This window comes from Frieseomelitta varia, unplaced genomic scaffold (assembly GCF_011392965.1).
Source record: "Frieseomelitta varia isolate USP_RPSP 00005682 unplaced genomic scaffold, Fvar_1.2 scaffold_924, whole genome shotgun sequence".
In the NCBI taxonomy this organism is placed as follows: domain Eukaryota; kingdom Metazoa; phylum Arthropoda; class Insecta; order Hymenoptera; family Apidae; genus Frieseomelitta; species Frieseomelitta varia.
Window position 1 is genome coordinate 188,849 of NW_025110728.1, and position 14,746 is coordinate 203,594.

A 14,746-nucleotide genomic window follows, 5' to 3' on the forward strand; every position below is an offset into this window, starting at 1 on the left:
TTCCTAAAAAGAATAAACCCAGAATTCAGAATTGATTCCAATAATAAAAAAAAAAACGATATCGTTGCTTACGAAATAACTGAATACCATGAGCTTCTACTTTGCAATATTTTCTTATCAAAACGATTATACTCAACCATCATTACCACGGAATGAAACCAATATTCAGGTAACCAATATCCATTCGACCAAATCTCGTGGTGGAAAATGGTGGAAACGTCGAGTCGCTTCCTCGAATGATTTCCAAATGTCGATTAGTTTGATGAAGATCGCGAATCGATTCCGGACACTGGCCGTGCTCTCAGTCGCTGGATAATCAGAACCGTGGCAAAAAGCCGTGGACAAAAACGAACACCGTGGATGGTCGTCGATCGCTGGACATTTCGAATGTGCCTCGAAATGGCAAAGTAACCCTCTCCTCCTTCTCCTCCTCTTCCTCACCCTTCACGTTCTGCTCTCTTTCGTTGTCCAGGATCCGTGGCTCGATCCACCGTTACGTACACGAGCGTCACTTTGTCCCTGACGAAGTTAGCGTTTACGTATGCGAGCAGCATCGTCCGGTGGGTTTGGAAGTGCCCGAGGCATTCTGGAACGATGTTGTCGGCCGTGGCCGTTTCAGCCGCGGGCAACACGAATACGACAGACACCGGAGCCGAGCCGAGGCTTGGTTCCCTTTATATCGGCCCTCGCCAACTGCCCCATTATTCTCGATGGCCGATGGCCAATCGTATCGGCGAAGTACCAACTGTAACTTTACGAGGACGCGACCGTGGCAGGCACGCTTGGAAAAGCTCCAGCTGCGGAGTCGACTGCGCACCTCCGGATCAGCCCGCTCAAAGCCTCCTACGTGGAGTCCTGTTTATTTTTGAGACTTTAGCATCGATGGTTAGTCGTGAATGATTTTTTTTTTTTCATTTTTCAAAAATGCACGTACAGAGTCAGAGTTGAGTAGCAATTGATTATTCTCCGATTATCATACTATGCTACATCATTTACTTTTTTTAATTCAAAAGTTACTGAAAGTAATCGTGGCGATCATGATCTTCAATTCATGACATGAATCGTGATTACGTTCGGTAATCGTTAATCTGTAATTTGTGATCAGTGGTTAATTTTCCTTTTGCCTTTTAAAAAGTAGGAAATTCAGTATCTACCTGTGTATAACACAGAAACAAGAAACATTCGGAATTTTTCATCCGCAGTGTAGATAGTATCAGAAAGATAGATTAGAGCGACAAGACGCGTACATCTGTATTTAATAAGGGAAGCGAAAGATGTACTGCCAAGACCAAGATTATCCGTCCCGGGGATAAAACCGCCCGCAAAACGGCCCGAAGCGTGTCGATCCAGTTTTTCGTATAAATCTCCCGGACAACTTACTCGCCGGCACGAGTAATTTCAATCGTGAAATCATCGATTGCTTTTATTCACACCAATCATTCGGAAACGCGACAATATCGCCGAGCGAGCCGGTAATGACGGACGTCGGATGCTTCTTGCGGGATAATTTATATAGCGTGCAATTACCGGCGACTCCTCCTGGCCCGAGCTAAAGAGGTAAATGAACGGGTGAGTAGAACGGCGGGGGCCGGGCGTGTCGTGCATACTAAATATCTCATTAGTTAACTTAAAGGTGGATTCGCAAATTATTGTTATTAGCGAGGCGGTAATAAACGACAGAGAGAGAGAGAAAGAGAGAGACGCATAGATAGCACCGTTTATCTAAATTGTTTATCGGACAAATTATTTCTCCAGGTGGAAAAATTACACGACGCCGAGGTCGCAATCTCGAGGACGTAACTTATCGCGCGAACCCCCCGCTTCCGCCACTTTTTTCATCCTCCCTTCCCTCGATCTGCGCCTGTGTGTACACCTTTACCATCGATGTAACAAGTGATTGCATTCAAATTTGATTCAAGCAATCGAAGCAAATGGATTTCATTTGGAGGAATTTCAAAGAGAAATGGTAAAAGTGATGAGTAAAAGTCAGGAGCTAACTCTAATTAAGGATTAACACGTGCGTACGGTTCAGAACCGCGATCTCCAAACACAGGAGGAGAATTCTCATTCTTCACCCTGTACGATTTAGCGATTTTTCAGGAGTTCTTACTTTAATACGAACCGTAGGAAAGAAGCATCGAGCGAACGAACTATGCAAAAAAGGAGGAAAACCGATTGATATACGAACGACGGGATCCTACGTGCGCGTGTTCGAAGAGCCGAATCGCGCTTCGGGCGGTTATCAAAAGGGAGGAACGCCTCGAGAGATATAGAAGAAGAGTAGTACCGAAGAAATAGAACGAGGAACAAGATGACGAACGCGATAATCTAAATTAAAGAAGCTAGACATCGGATTAAGGGATCGAAACACCAGCGGGGTGAGACACCTCGGGCGGTAAAGCCGGGATGAAGTTGTTGCTACGTTGATTAAATTTCATTTGCATCGCAACAAAGTTGCTCGACGATTTACTTCTACCTGAGATCTCAACGGCCGGGCAAATGAAATTGAAGTTGTGCGTAAGCGGAATGAAAAAAACACGCGCTGTTGGTTATCTATCTGGAAGGATAACAATCAATCGTGTGATTGATTTTAGTTTGTTAGATCGATAGACGCGAGTAGAAACAAAAGACATCGGACTAGGATCGCACTGTCCAATGCTTGCAGATTTCCTTCATAACTCCAACATGAAAAGAATAATACTTGATGATGTATGAAGTCCATTAAAATGAATCGCAAATAAAAATATTTTAACGCAACACGTAGCGGTAATTCTGATCTTTCATACTGAAAACATGCAGTGGACTTTGCTCAAATAAAACCGTATCCGTATCTATCTCGCGAGTATTAGATGCAGCTCGAGTCATCTCCTGTTGGAGCGTAAGTTGGCAATAAAGAAATTGTGTAAAAAGAAAACGTAATAAATGGAAGTTGTAACGATGATAACCGTGAATATCGAATTGACCGCGGGCGTCCGACGGGGCTGAAGCCAATTGACACACAGTAGAGTGGGATGACCTCGAGGGTGAAGAGGATTGCAAGCTCACGGCGCTTACCAACGCCGCGAGAGAACGGGAAAATGAGAGAGAGAGAGAAAGAGAGAGAGCGAGACAGAGAGAGGGAGAAAGAGAGAGAGGCGTCAGAGAGGGGAAGGTCGACGTCGAAGTAGCTAAAGGTGGTGGTGGTTGAAGTGGTGGTGGAAGTAGCGCGAACGCTGTGACGCTGGCGAAGACACTTTAGTCCCATTAAAGCTGCGGTCGTACGCGGCTCGCGCTCGTTTTACTTGCCGAAAGAAGACACGTGAACCGTGACCACGTGGATCTGTGCGTGACACACACGAGTGTAACCTCCACGGTGGCTCGAAGAAAGTGTTGAGTTGTTTCTTTGCTGGTGAGGAGTCTCGGAGGATTTTCTTTTCTCAAGTCATCGCCGTGGACACGAGAACAACCGTCAACCTGGAGCCCACGTGTCAAAAGCGGTGAGTGTTTGGCTGTTCTATGTTTTTCTTTTTTCTTTTTTCTTCTATGGTCATTTAGACCGAGCTGTTAGAGAAATTAGACAGTGTGGATGTTCGAAACAATTTTATAACGTTTTTACAATAACGCGGTACTTTAAAAATACGATTTCGATGTAACACAGTTACTAGTGATTCAAAAAATGTTTCGATGCTATAATTGTGCTGATATTAATAATCTCGTGCTAATATTTTATGCATGAAATGTACCAAATGTGTTATGTATCTATAATTTTATTGACCAGACGTTAACTGTAGAAAAAAGGGAAAGAAGCAGTATCTACGAATATCAGAATAATTTTACAGAGCTATTAAATAAGCAAAGCGGTCTTCGTTTCTTTGCAACTTGCTTGATTAGTTTTGCTTCTGCGTCGATCGGCAATTAATTTACCAATGAACAATTTATCACACGACTAGATACCAGATACTAATCATTTCTATACAAGCTAGTTAATATATGTAGCTTTTTGTGATGGAAGCCTTCCCTCATTTTCCATAATCATGATGCATAGACACAGAATTACAAAATAATACTTTAACAAAATCAATTCTCAGTCTTGCGAATTCTCTTTCCCACAACTTTGACATACTGAAGTTTCTCAGTTCATTCAGACGAAAAATATAAAGTAAGAACGAAATATTAGCACTTTAACGCTATCTAAAGAAGAAAATTATTTAAATTTTACATTCAAATAATTACAAATTTAATATAGAAACTGTAGTGATCTAGCTAATATTCATTATGTTTAATTCTTACATGTCATGAATGTAAATTGATATTATTACAGAGCAAGTGGTTAATGAATCATCTTTGAAATAATAAACACAAATCAATTGTGTATTGATACGGACCATATTTAGATACATTTAATATCATGTACTGTGCAATACTGTATGCACTAATTAACTACATCCAATTATGGTGTCTCACGAAAATATTCAAATACTTGTAGGAACTTTTTACGAATATATTATATTAATTTTGATATTTTGATGTTTTATTAATATTGTAGTAAGACATGATTATTATGATTACATCTCATCAAATTTAAAATAAATTATAATTATATGAATGAGATCTTCAATATTTACAGTATCTCGTAACAACTTGTAACTTCAAATTTTACGAATATAATTGTTAATTTGCGAATTAATCGTCTCATATTAGAGTGTTAATAAAATTTCAAAATATTTTATACGACATATGCATTTCTTACCTCTTCTATTATAAACGTTCGAATACTTTCGTGAGACACTCTAGATACACCTCGCTCAAAAGTTCTAAGACGAGTACTATATTTGCATCAAAAGTGGAACAATTAAATAATAAAGAAAAATTTGATTATCTATAATACTGTATCGAATATTAAATTGTTTTTTAATATTTTTATTTTAAAGTTCGTATTATTTAATACTTTCTGAAAATGCTTCGTTAGAAGATAAAAATATGTAGAAATATTTTATGTAACTACTGTTGTGCATGTATCACACCTCACGACTCACTCGTTCGAAACGTAATTATCCAACAACTCGTGAAACTAACATCATCCGTGGGTAATTACGCGGCGAAGAACTTGGAGAAAACGCGCGAAACGCACCGGTGTCGATAGGATGATGACCTCGCGACTTTATAGAGTCGAAGAAAAAGCGTAATCGACTGGCAATATTTGAACACTCGCCTACAGAGTGCACGGAGAGGCAGAACACCGAAGGCACAATGAAATTGCTCAATCGTTGACTGCATTCCGGCGTCATCGAACAATGCTTATGATCAATTATGCATCTCGCGTTCTCAACAGTGACATATTGTGCCGCGTCGCGCGGAATCCGCTTTCGAGAGCTTAATGCACTCCTGAACTAACTCGAGACACGGAAGGCCTTGCATAAGTTGCGTTTTCAATTTTTTTCCTTTTTGTCACAGGCGAGACATGGGGACTAACACAAGAATATTCGAAAGCCTTGGAATTGTGCAGGCCTTTGAAAGCTGCTTGAAAGACCGTTTTTTGTATATTTTATAACACACAATTCAGTACGTCATTCTTATTTTTTGTTTTCTTTTTATCGTTCCTCGATTGTGAAGATTAATTAATTATTAAAGATTTTTATAACTTTTGACGTTTGAAATTCGTTGGGCGTTTACTTTCGATGTCAATGACGTAGACATCAATATTTCTACAAATGGCAAGTGTCGCCAAGTAATACCCGACTAATTTAATTGTCCGAAGAAACATTAAATCCTTGCTTATTATCGCAACAATCGTCGACATCGTATCTCGTGCACATCATAATTTTCGAAACTCGACAATATTCGTTTGCACGCGTAAATCTTCGATGAATCAGTTATAAACAATCGTTCCCTCAAAACTTCACAAAATCATGAAACGAATTTCGCGCTGCGTTTTCCTACATAGTCACGTTCAATCGCAGGAAGTTGTTTCGACAAAGAGGAAACACGCTGGAGAAAATCGAAAGAAATAAGGAAAAGGAGGAGGAAGAGGAAAGGAGGAGAGGAGGAGAGCTCTGAAACATCAAAGCGTTTCGTGATCGACGCGAGTTTATGAGAAACAGCCACGTCGACGGCGACACGAGCACTTAAATTTTCTCGCGTGAGGCGATTCGAGAGTTATGGGCGAACGATCGAACCGTATCAAGACTCTGACAACAAGCTTCGAACGTTCATCAAGGATTTTATACATTTTATGCATTTATCGAAAAATGTATATTCTAACAGGTTGGTTAGAATCCAAAAATAATAAGAAATACATCGAATGTATAATTGCCTACATATTTATGTACAACATAAAGTGAATAATACATGCTACGTGTCTCGTTTGATGAATTGGCAGTCACCAACAGCAGGTATGAGCTGCGCTCAAGGAACAAACGAAAAGAAAAGGAAGAAAGGAAACAGTTCCAGTTCGTTTAGACACGTCGCTATCTGAAATAATTACCGTGCTGTCATTCGGAGACGCGCGATCCGTGACAAAGCGAAATAACGGTGCGCGCGCGGCGTCGGAGGGAAGCACGTTCCTCTCGAAACCGCGGCAGAAAATGACGAAACGGTGAACGCGATTTATCTTCTGCCGCAGCGATATGTTTTCCGCGTGTCTCTTTACTGGTATCCATTAATTTAACGTTAGCAAGGGAATTCTGACGCGTTGTTGCTACGAAAGTTCTCCTCGTTTCAATCGTTCCGCGCGATCGGCTCTCCAAACAGATCGAACCTAGGGGGAGTATCGTTTCTTTTCTCCGGGAAGATCCGGTTAGCCCGTGGCGAGATTCGTATCAGTCACGAGCCTGACAATCGTGATATCGAGTAACTTTCAATTACCAACGACTTGTTTTGCTTTGATATTCCAGATATTGCGTTAGCGAGATCCGGTTAGAAGATTTCTTATTCTAATTAGACACCGTGATGCAATTTTCATTCATAAAGGACTGATACATACATACATACATACATACATACGTTTACCCTCGATTTCTCCTCTCGTTTCTTAGTTAGTTATGTTTCTCGAGGATGTAGAATCTACGCGAACGTGTAGAATGGAATCGTGGGTAGTAATAATACTTGTTACGATTTGTACAAGGTGAAAAATATTTAATTAACAATGAGGAGAATATCGTGTCTTTGTAATCGATTTGTTTCTATCGTATTTTTATTATGTTCTTTTCAATATAATTCGCGTTTATTTGTCATCATCTGTTAAATTAGTTTCGATCAATAATTCCACAGCTTGAATATAATGAATCATTCAACAATGCTGCGCCTTCTGAGTCATTGCAAAATTCCAGAATAATCATTTCCTATAGTTTCCCCATTTCCTACATCGAAGCTTCTCTAAAAATACTGAAACATCATCTGCCTAAATATACGTACTTAGCAAAAAGAAATACGTCAGTTCAGAGTTTGTTAGAAATCTTCGTATACTAAAAATTGAAATCTCTTCTCGCCGTTTAGTCACTTCAATCGCTTCACCTCAAATTATATTACACTTTCACAACACGAAGAGGAACGAAGAAGAACAACACCCTGCAAAACACTCCGTCAGAATAGAAAGGAAGAGGAAACGAAACGGTGCGCGAATTCTGGCGAATTTCCGCGGGAAATACGACCGGATTGGGACGATCGCGCTGTTTGGAATATCGGGATCGCGGCGCGTCTCGAAATTGGAAAACGCGCGACGAAGACTCCAGGTGGTGAAAACTTTTGTAACCGGTTACCGGAGCCGCGGCATCAGCCAGTCGACGGGGTATATGGGGTCGATGGCAAAAGGGGGTGGTTTTCGAGGCTGTTGGAAGAGAAGGCTGGGGTACAGCGCTCGCTAACATTTCAGAGAACGGATGTGGAAGGGATGTGGACTCTGTGGAAATTGTGCTGGGGTAGGAAAACGGGGCGGCGGGAGGGTGGGTGGGGGGAGAGAGGTTGGAAACTGACCCGAGGGATCGCCGGAGGCGCAGACGAGCTCTGCAGTTGCCGTAATTAGAACCGAGCGCTCGGGGCGTCTAGCCGACGGCTGACGAGTCTCCTGCGGACCGAAATTATTCATGAAGCCGCGCCACCCACGGCGAAATTTTCCCGTAAATATTTTCCCTTGTCCGAGATATCGGGGCCCCGGTGATCCGCGCGCCACAGACCGCTGCGTGTGCCCGTTCGTTATAGTCCACGAATATGATATAGCCCCAGTGAGTAAATTAAAACATTAACCCTTTTGTTGCGCTGTCTTTGGAAATTGAAAATGGTCTCGAGGTTTATCGAGGTTTCAACTAACCTGCGCAGCATCTGCTGGGCAGTGATATTTCATTGAACGTGCATTCTGCTTGAATATTATTGTTTCGTAACAACGTCGTTGCAATGCTCGCAACAACTATAGAGAATAATTTCTCTCTGTTTTGTGGACACTTGAATAGAAGAACGTTGAATTAGTTTTTGATATATACACGTATGTGGAGACTGTTCCTGATAATCCTGAAAGTCTAAAAGTGTTCGTACGTTGAATAATAATGAAACGTTTAATTATATTTAATTAAAGCGAGAATTTCACACGTGAATTTTATTTTAACATTACTGTATTGTAATAATATCACGGCAATTATAATATATATCACGAATTGCAGAATACGTGAAGTGCAGTAACGTAAATTAAAACAGCTGTCAAGATACATGAATTTTAATGCCTAAGGAATTTAATAATCTAACTGTGTCTTTTCCATTAACTATACCCGCGGACAATAGAGCTTTCAACCTGTCTAACTAACGAAAGGGAGGGATTCTAGCTACGATCGTGCTCGCGTTGGGGAAGGACATTTTTTTTTTCCGTTCTTTTTTTTTCCAAAAAACGAGAGGCGCATATACCATGTCTGTGTTTGTACAACCTGGACATTTGAAATCTCCGAGTTTTTCGCGTGGCACGATATTTTATCCGGGGAATTTTTTTCAACAGACACGAAAGGAAAGGGGAATTGAATAAAATGAACGATAATAAGCTATCGACCGTACGTAACGATATTAATATCAACCTGAAAGGAAACTGGAAATGTCTAGCGATTATAATCGAGGAGATTTTAATCATCGGTAGCAGAGCCGATTTCTTTTGATATTTATCGGGTTTTACGATCGAGACAAATCAAACAGCTCCTCTACGCCATTTCCCTTTTTAGATTTTAATGAAACGTTCGATGATATCGCCGTTTTATGGCTTGACAACGAAATACGACGAAGAATTCGTCCATTCACCGACGTTAATCATTATGCTACGCTGCCGCTTGGAACATTCGAAGCACCCTTTACTTTTTCGACGAAATAACCTTCTCTCTGAGAAACAAAATTTTTCATCGTACTCTTATATAATATATATTAATAATGTAATAAAAAATATTTATATAATATATATATAATAATGTAATAAAAAATATTTATATAATATATATAATAATGTAATAAAAAATATTTATATAATATATATAATAATATAACAAAAAATTCTTCTACAACAATTGTAATTATAATTTTGATCTTACTCGTCGTTTTTATTCATCATTTGCTCGTCAAGAAGTCGTTATTTCTTTCGAAAGTCTAACGTACTCTAAATTCTCAACCGGGAATGTGTTATGCAAAAATATGAAACAACCCAATTAAAATAATCGTCTGTCAATAAATCAATTACCAGCTTAATTACGGTAGTTGTGCCGCTCGATCACGGTACAACTATCAATCTATCTTCCTCAAACGAGGATCGTGAGGGAGACCTTAACTGCATAATGTACGTTGCAACAGCAATGGTTACAAAACAACCGAGTACTAGTCAACGATATATAGTTGCATCGTTTGTACCTCAGCGAAGCAATAAAATCACGACCACCGACCGCGTAGCATTTCCTCGCATCTTGTCCAATGGATTAAACACCAGGATTACGTCGATTCGACCATCAAATGTTCTCGATCATCTCCAAATTGTAGCTCTGTCACTTTGGGGACACGGTCATCTTTAAATCCTTTTCTAATCTGTTATTGACAGACGACATCAATATCAGAGATTTCGACGCACTTGTCGGATTTATCTAAAGATTTTCACATTTACATAATAAATCCCGCCGCGTTTTCTTTATCCGATTCTTAAGACGTAGAATCTTTCATACGGACGTAAATGTTCTGGAAACAAACTTTCAATGAACACAATTATCCATGTGTACATTTAGGGAAAATTGCTCGACAAATAGAACCTTAAAACGTCTCGATATTAAAATGACTCGCGTACACGGAATCATTTCAAAATTGTCGCCTACACAAATGCAAATCCTTCTAAGAATCCCTTCACGCGGAATGCTCAGCTGTCGATCAACGAGCAACAAATCCACGAGTAATCCGTTTTGTGGCGCGAAGGTGAAATCATAAGGAATGAAATTCTTCTCGCATTAACTCCTAGAGAAAGCAACACGCGTACAAAGAGTCATTCGTCGTATAGAGTTGAAAATCTCAATTTAAATGCAATCCGTTTTGCACAGAATCGCCCGCGCAATCGTGTGAAAAATCACTCCGCTCAAGACGCTGGACCATCAAAACAACAAATGCACGCGCGAGCAGTTTCGCCGGTCGAAGGCGAGATGTATCACGAGGAAATGGATAGAAGCGAACACGATCGACGATCGAAGCCGCAGACACAGCTGGCCAGGCTGGTGGTCGCGTTTGACGCGTGTTGCAAGAGGCGTGTTGCGCCGCATGAAATTCCAATCTCGGCCGGTCCGCGGCTTTACAGCGTGCCACGTCTCGGTCAGAGTTTCCGTCTCGTAGGGTAAGTAGGTGAGTAAGTGGTGGGAATAGGCGAGGATGAAATGGAGCAAGACATGCATTGGCGCGTGTCGGGAGTGCCTCCTCGAGTCTCTCCGCTCGAGCTTGTGCACTCGGCCAGCCGAGCCGTATTACGTGGGCAGCCGTTGGCCTGACTGCCTCTCTGAATGCTTGCCGTCGAGCAGCCTAAGTAACGACGCGTGCAACCGCCTCGTAGGTAGATATACCTACGTGGTATCTGACCACGGCATAACGTATTGCCATCAGGCACGACGAACACAACCAAACGAGAAAGAGAGATTTACACCGCGAACGAGACTCTCGCCCGCTTAGCCAACATCCTTCTCGGACCTCGTGTATCCTACCGCGTGTCCTGCCAGCCGACGACCTCAAACGTTGAAATATAAGGAAATCGAACGGACGGATTTATTCGACGATAAAAGGGACACGGAGGAGTGCATGGGATCCGCGACAAGCGTTTAGGACACGCCGCATTGTGCCAACGTTGGCACGCGAGAATGAAAAATCAACGGCGATCGAAGTTATGTCCTGTTAGGCCGATAAAACTCGTTGTAATCCTCGGGTCGTGTCGAGAGAACACGTCCGAGGATCGTGTTCGATCGGTTTTTAAGGATGTTACCCTGCGCATGTTGCGTTGGCGGTATAATTGAGCGATAATAACCGCTTTTTGCTGGCTCGAGTACACCGTGGTGTACCGTCGCGTGATGAGTAATTTATATTTGCTGGCGCAGAGGGAGAGTTTGTTAACCCCTTGCTATGGTATAACGATCTTTATAAAGTCTTGTTGAAACGTTCAGTACAGTCGTTTGTTAAGTATTTTTACAAGTTCTTTTGTATAATATATTTTAATATCAGAGCATACGATATTAGGGGCAAACACGTTAATTATTGACACTGACGCTCGTCTTTAGATCAATATCAAAATACGACGTAATAAGAAAATCCCTGAAACGTGTAACGGAGCAAAGAATATTCCATCCGAGTAACAGTTCCAACGAACACCAACACAAGATACGCATTCAGATACGCGGAATGTTCAAGATTTCTCAGGTTGGAGGGGAGATTTACATCGTGGCTGGTTGGTGCACGTGTGCGTGCAAGCGGCTGTCGCGATCAGTGAAAAATATAGAAACTCGAACAGAAAATTTATTCGCCAATAAAAGGGAGACCTTCTCGTAGGCGAAGCGGACAGTTTTCGGGTGGAAAAACACGAGACGCGGATAAATTCCATCCTGTCGGATAGAGTTGACGCGATTAAACCTTATCGGCGTGTATACCGTAAATCACTAAGCACGCGTAGGATGCAAACCTGGTGCAAACCTGACGAACGTTCCGAGCTTTCAATGCGTAGCCGAGGCTCGCTCTAATCCAGGGGATTACGAAAGATTAATGTCGCGAGAAGGGAAAACTCGCCGGCGAATGAGCGAGTGACCGTTAGCCGTTCTTCGATCGCACATCACGACGTGAGAATGGCCTAACTGTTGGCAAAGTAACACGAAACTCTCGCACTCGATCATTCGTGTGGTTATACTGTGCGGGCTGTTTTCGCACGCGAGATTCAACTACCTGTAATGATTCGTTGAAAGTTGTGTAATTCGTTTTATCGGCGTACAGTTAGCCGATTATTAGAACAACTTTGCCCGATACCGAGTGCATAGTTAAACTAATGGCCGTATTACTCGCTAACTAGCTTTAATAACGCTACCTTTGCAACGTTCACAGTCGCAACTATCGAGTAACTTCTTATTTACATTTATCTTTGAAGCAACACTTCTAGACGAGTAATTTTACTCGTAAGAAAGTTGCTCGAAAAAGTTGACAGCTGATATAAATTACTAGCGAGAAGTTATTAAAAGTAGTTAGGAGGATTGTTATGTTCTGTACGTCGTATTTTATTATCTTCTAGTGTACCGAGCTCGTGAGAGTCATTTACGCTTATTAATTATGCTGACGATTACAGGATGTGTCAATGAGAGTTGACTCTTATGTAAAATGAATTATAGTAAGTCCGATTGAAAACAAGGACTGTATTGGTAATTGATACTCGGTCTGTATGCAAATGTTTTAACTTGAAAGGTAATAGCGTATTACATCCTGTCTTTGAGTGTGAAATATATCCTTACACGTTCATTGACAAGATAAATAAAACCAACTCTATTATATTGCACGATAAATTCATTATTTTCGAATGAATATTCCCATTCGAAGTAAAAACTGTGAAAATTAATACCTCCATCGTTTTTATAATTCCATGCGTTCAACAGCGAAGAAACTTTTCGTACGAAGTAACACGCGAGTAAAAATAACCCCCACGGATGTTTTCTTATTTACGATCAATAAAGATCGGCAAGATCTCACAAGTAAGTAAGTACTTGTCACGCAGTTTGTCTCGCGAAGCAAAGAAAACACATAACAGCCGTTTTCACGTTCCCTTAATAGAAGAACGATTGCGCCGCGATGCCCGCTACCCTTCCATGATGTATCGGGGCTTAATTGAACCTCCTCTAAACGAGAATTAAGTGACAAGCGCTGGCGTACGCTCTGAAAGGATGAGCAAGACTACGTGCCAGGCCGTGGCATCGATAAATTTCAGACTACCTACGTAAGTGTTCGTGGTAACTGCGAGCGCAAGCCAAACCGGTCGGCACGCGCTTCGGACCATCCGCTATCGAGAGCGACGTGCATGCACCAAAGAAAGAAAGAAGCCACTCTTCGTCTCTTCCTTCCTTTTTTTCCTTTCCTCGTGTTCTCCGTAGCTCGTGCGTAGCTCTCCTCTCTTCACGCCACATCAACCTCTCTTCTTTTCACATTTTTCATCTTATTTGTGCAACCGTACGCGTGTAATCGCGGGACAATGAACACACAAATCGCCTCTTCGTTCCTTTCGCGTTACATTGTTTCGGTGACACTGCCTCCTTTTGTCTATCCAATTTATCTCTATTACAGAGAGAGAGAGAGAGAGAGAGAGAGAGAGAGAGAGAGAGAGAGAGTGACCGTGACAAAGAATTGAATGTTTCTTCACAGAAAACTGACAAGGATACATTGCCGCGATAAATTTTTCAGAAGAAAGCTGTTGAAGCTACCAAATAGCAAAGAACTACGAAAATAACCAGTAGGTACATACATTATTCATAAAAATGCTAATTTCGCGAAAACACATTATCCTTAAATTCTTCTTAAATACCGTCATGAAGTCTTCGAAGAACCTGACATTTTGCTTCCTGTGATACGTACAAACGTAACGATTCTAAATTGTAAACGAAAATTATATCATATATTTAATCGACGATAGTGAACTAGAGTTTAGATGTTGATCACAAATCGTAGCAGGAATAAATTCCTTCACGCTCCTTCGTCAGAAAGGAGTTCTCCAAAAATTCAAGTAACTCCTATGCTAAAAATCCCTGCTCATCAAGGAAAATTGCTTCCGTTCGATTACCTCTTTAAGGAAACGTTTATAAATCCAGCATGCTCGTCATCGTTTCACATTCTCCTTCTACCCTCTACAAATTCAACGTAATGGCCTACACGCGACACCTTCCTGTCTGGTTCTTCACCTTCTCCATCTTCCTCTTTCTCTTTATCTTCTTCTTCTTCTTCTTCTTCTTCTTCTTCTTCTTCATCTTCATTACATCATATCTTCCCGACGTGCATACGATGAACTAAGAAGGCTTCATCTATCTCGTGAAAGCACACCGACGCTTATTAAACTCGGTAATAACTACCGTGCCATTCCTGACTGGCCCTCAATCAACGAATCCAACGAGTCACTCGCGAACTGGCGGATGTAGGTCAGCGCGAAAGCTCGCTAGAAGGAAGTGCTCTGTCAGTCAAGGACGCTGTTCGATGGACACCGTCTTAACTCTAACGTCTCACTTTTTTCTTTCTTTTTTTTTTTTTTTTTTTTTTTTTTTAAATAGTCACG

General features: G+C 41.3%; 1 protein-coding gene across 1 annotated transcript in view; it reads left to right on the forward strand.

Moving 5' to 3' along the window:
• The first annotated feature begins 3,224 nt into the window (after nucleotides 1-3,224).
• Nucleotides 3,225-14,746, forward strand: part of LOC122537673 (BTB/POZ domain-containing protein KCTD1) — a 43,630-nt gene continuing 32,108 nt past the window's right edge. Inside the window, exon 1 of the mRNA XM_043671046.1 lies at nucleotides 3,225-3,476. The gene's annotated coding sequence lies outside the window, so the exon portion shown is untranslated. The remainder of the gene's footprint in view (nucleotides 3,477-14,746) is intronic.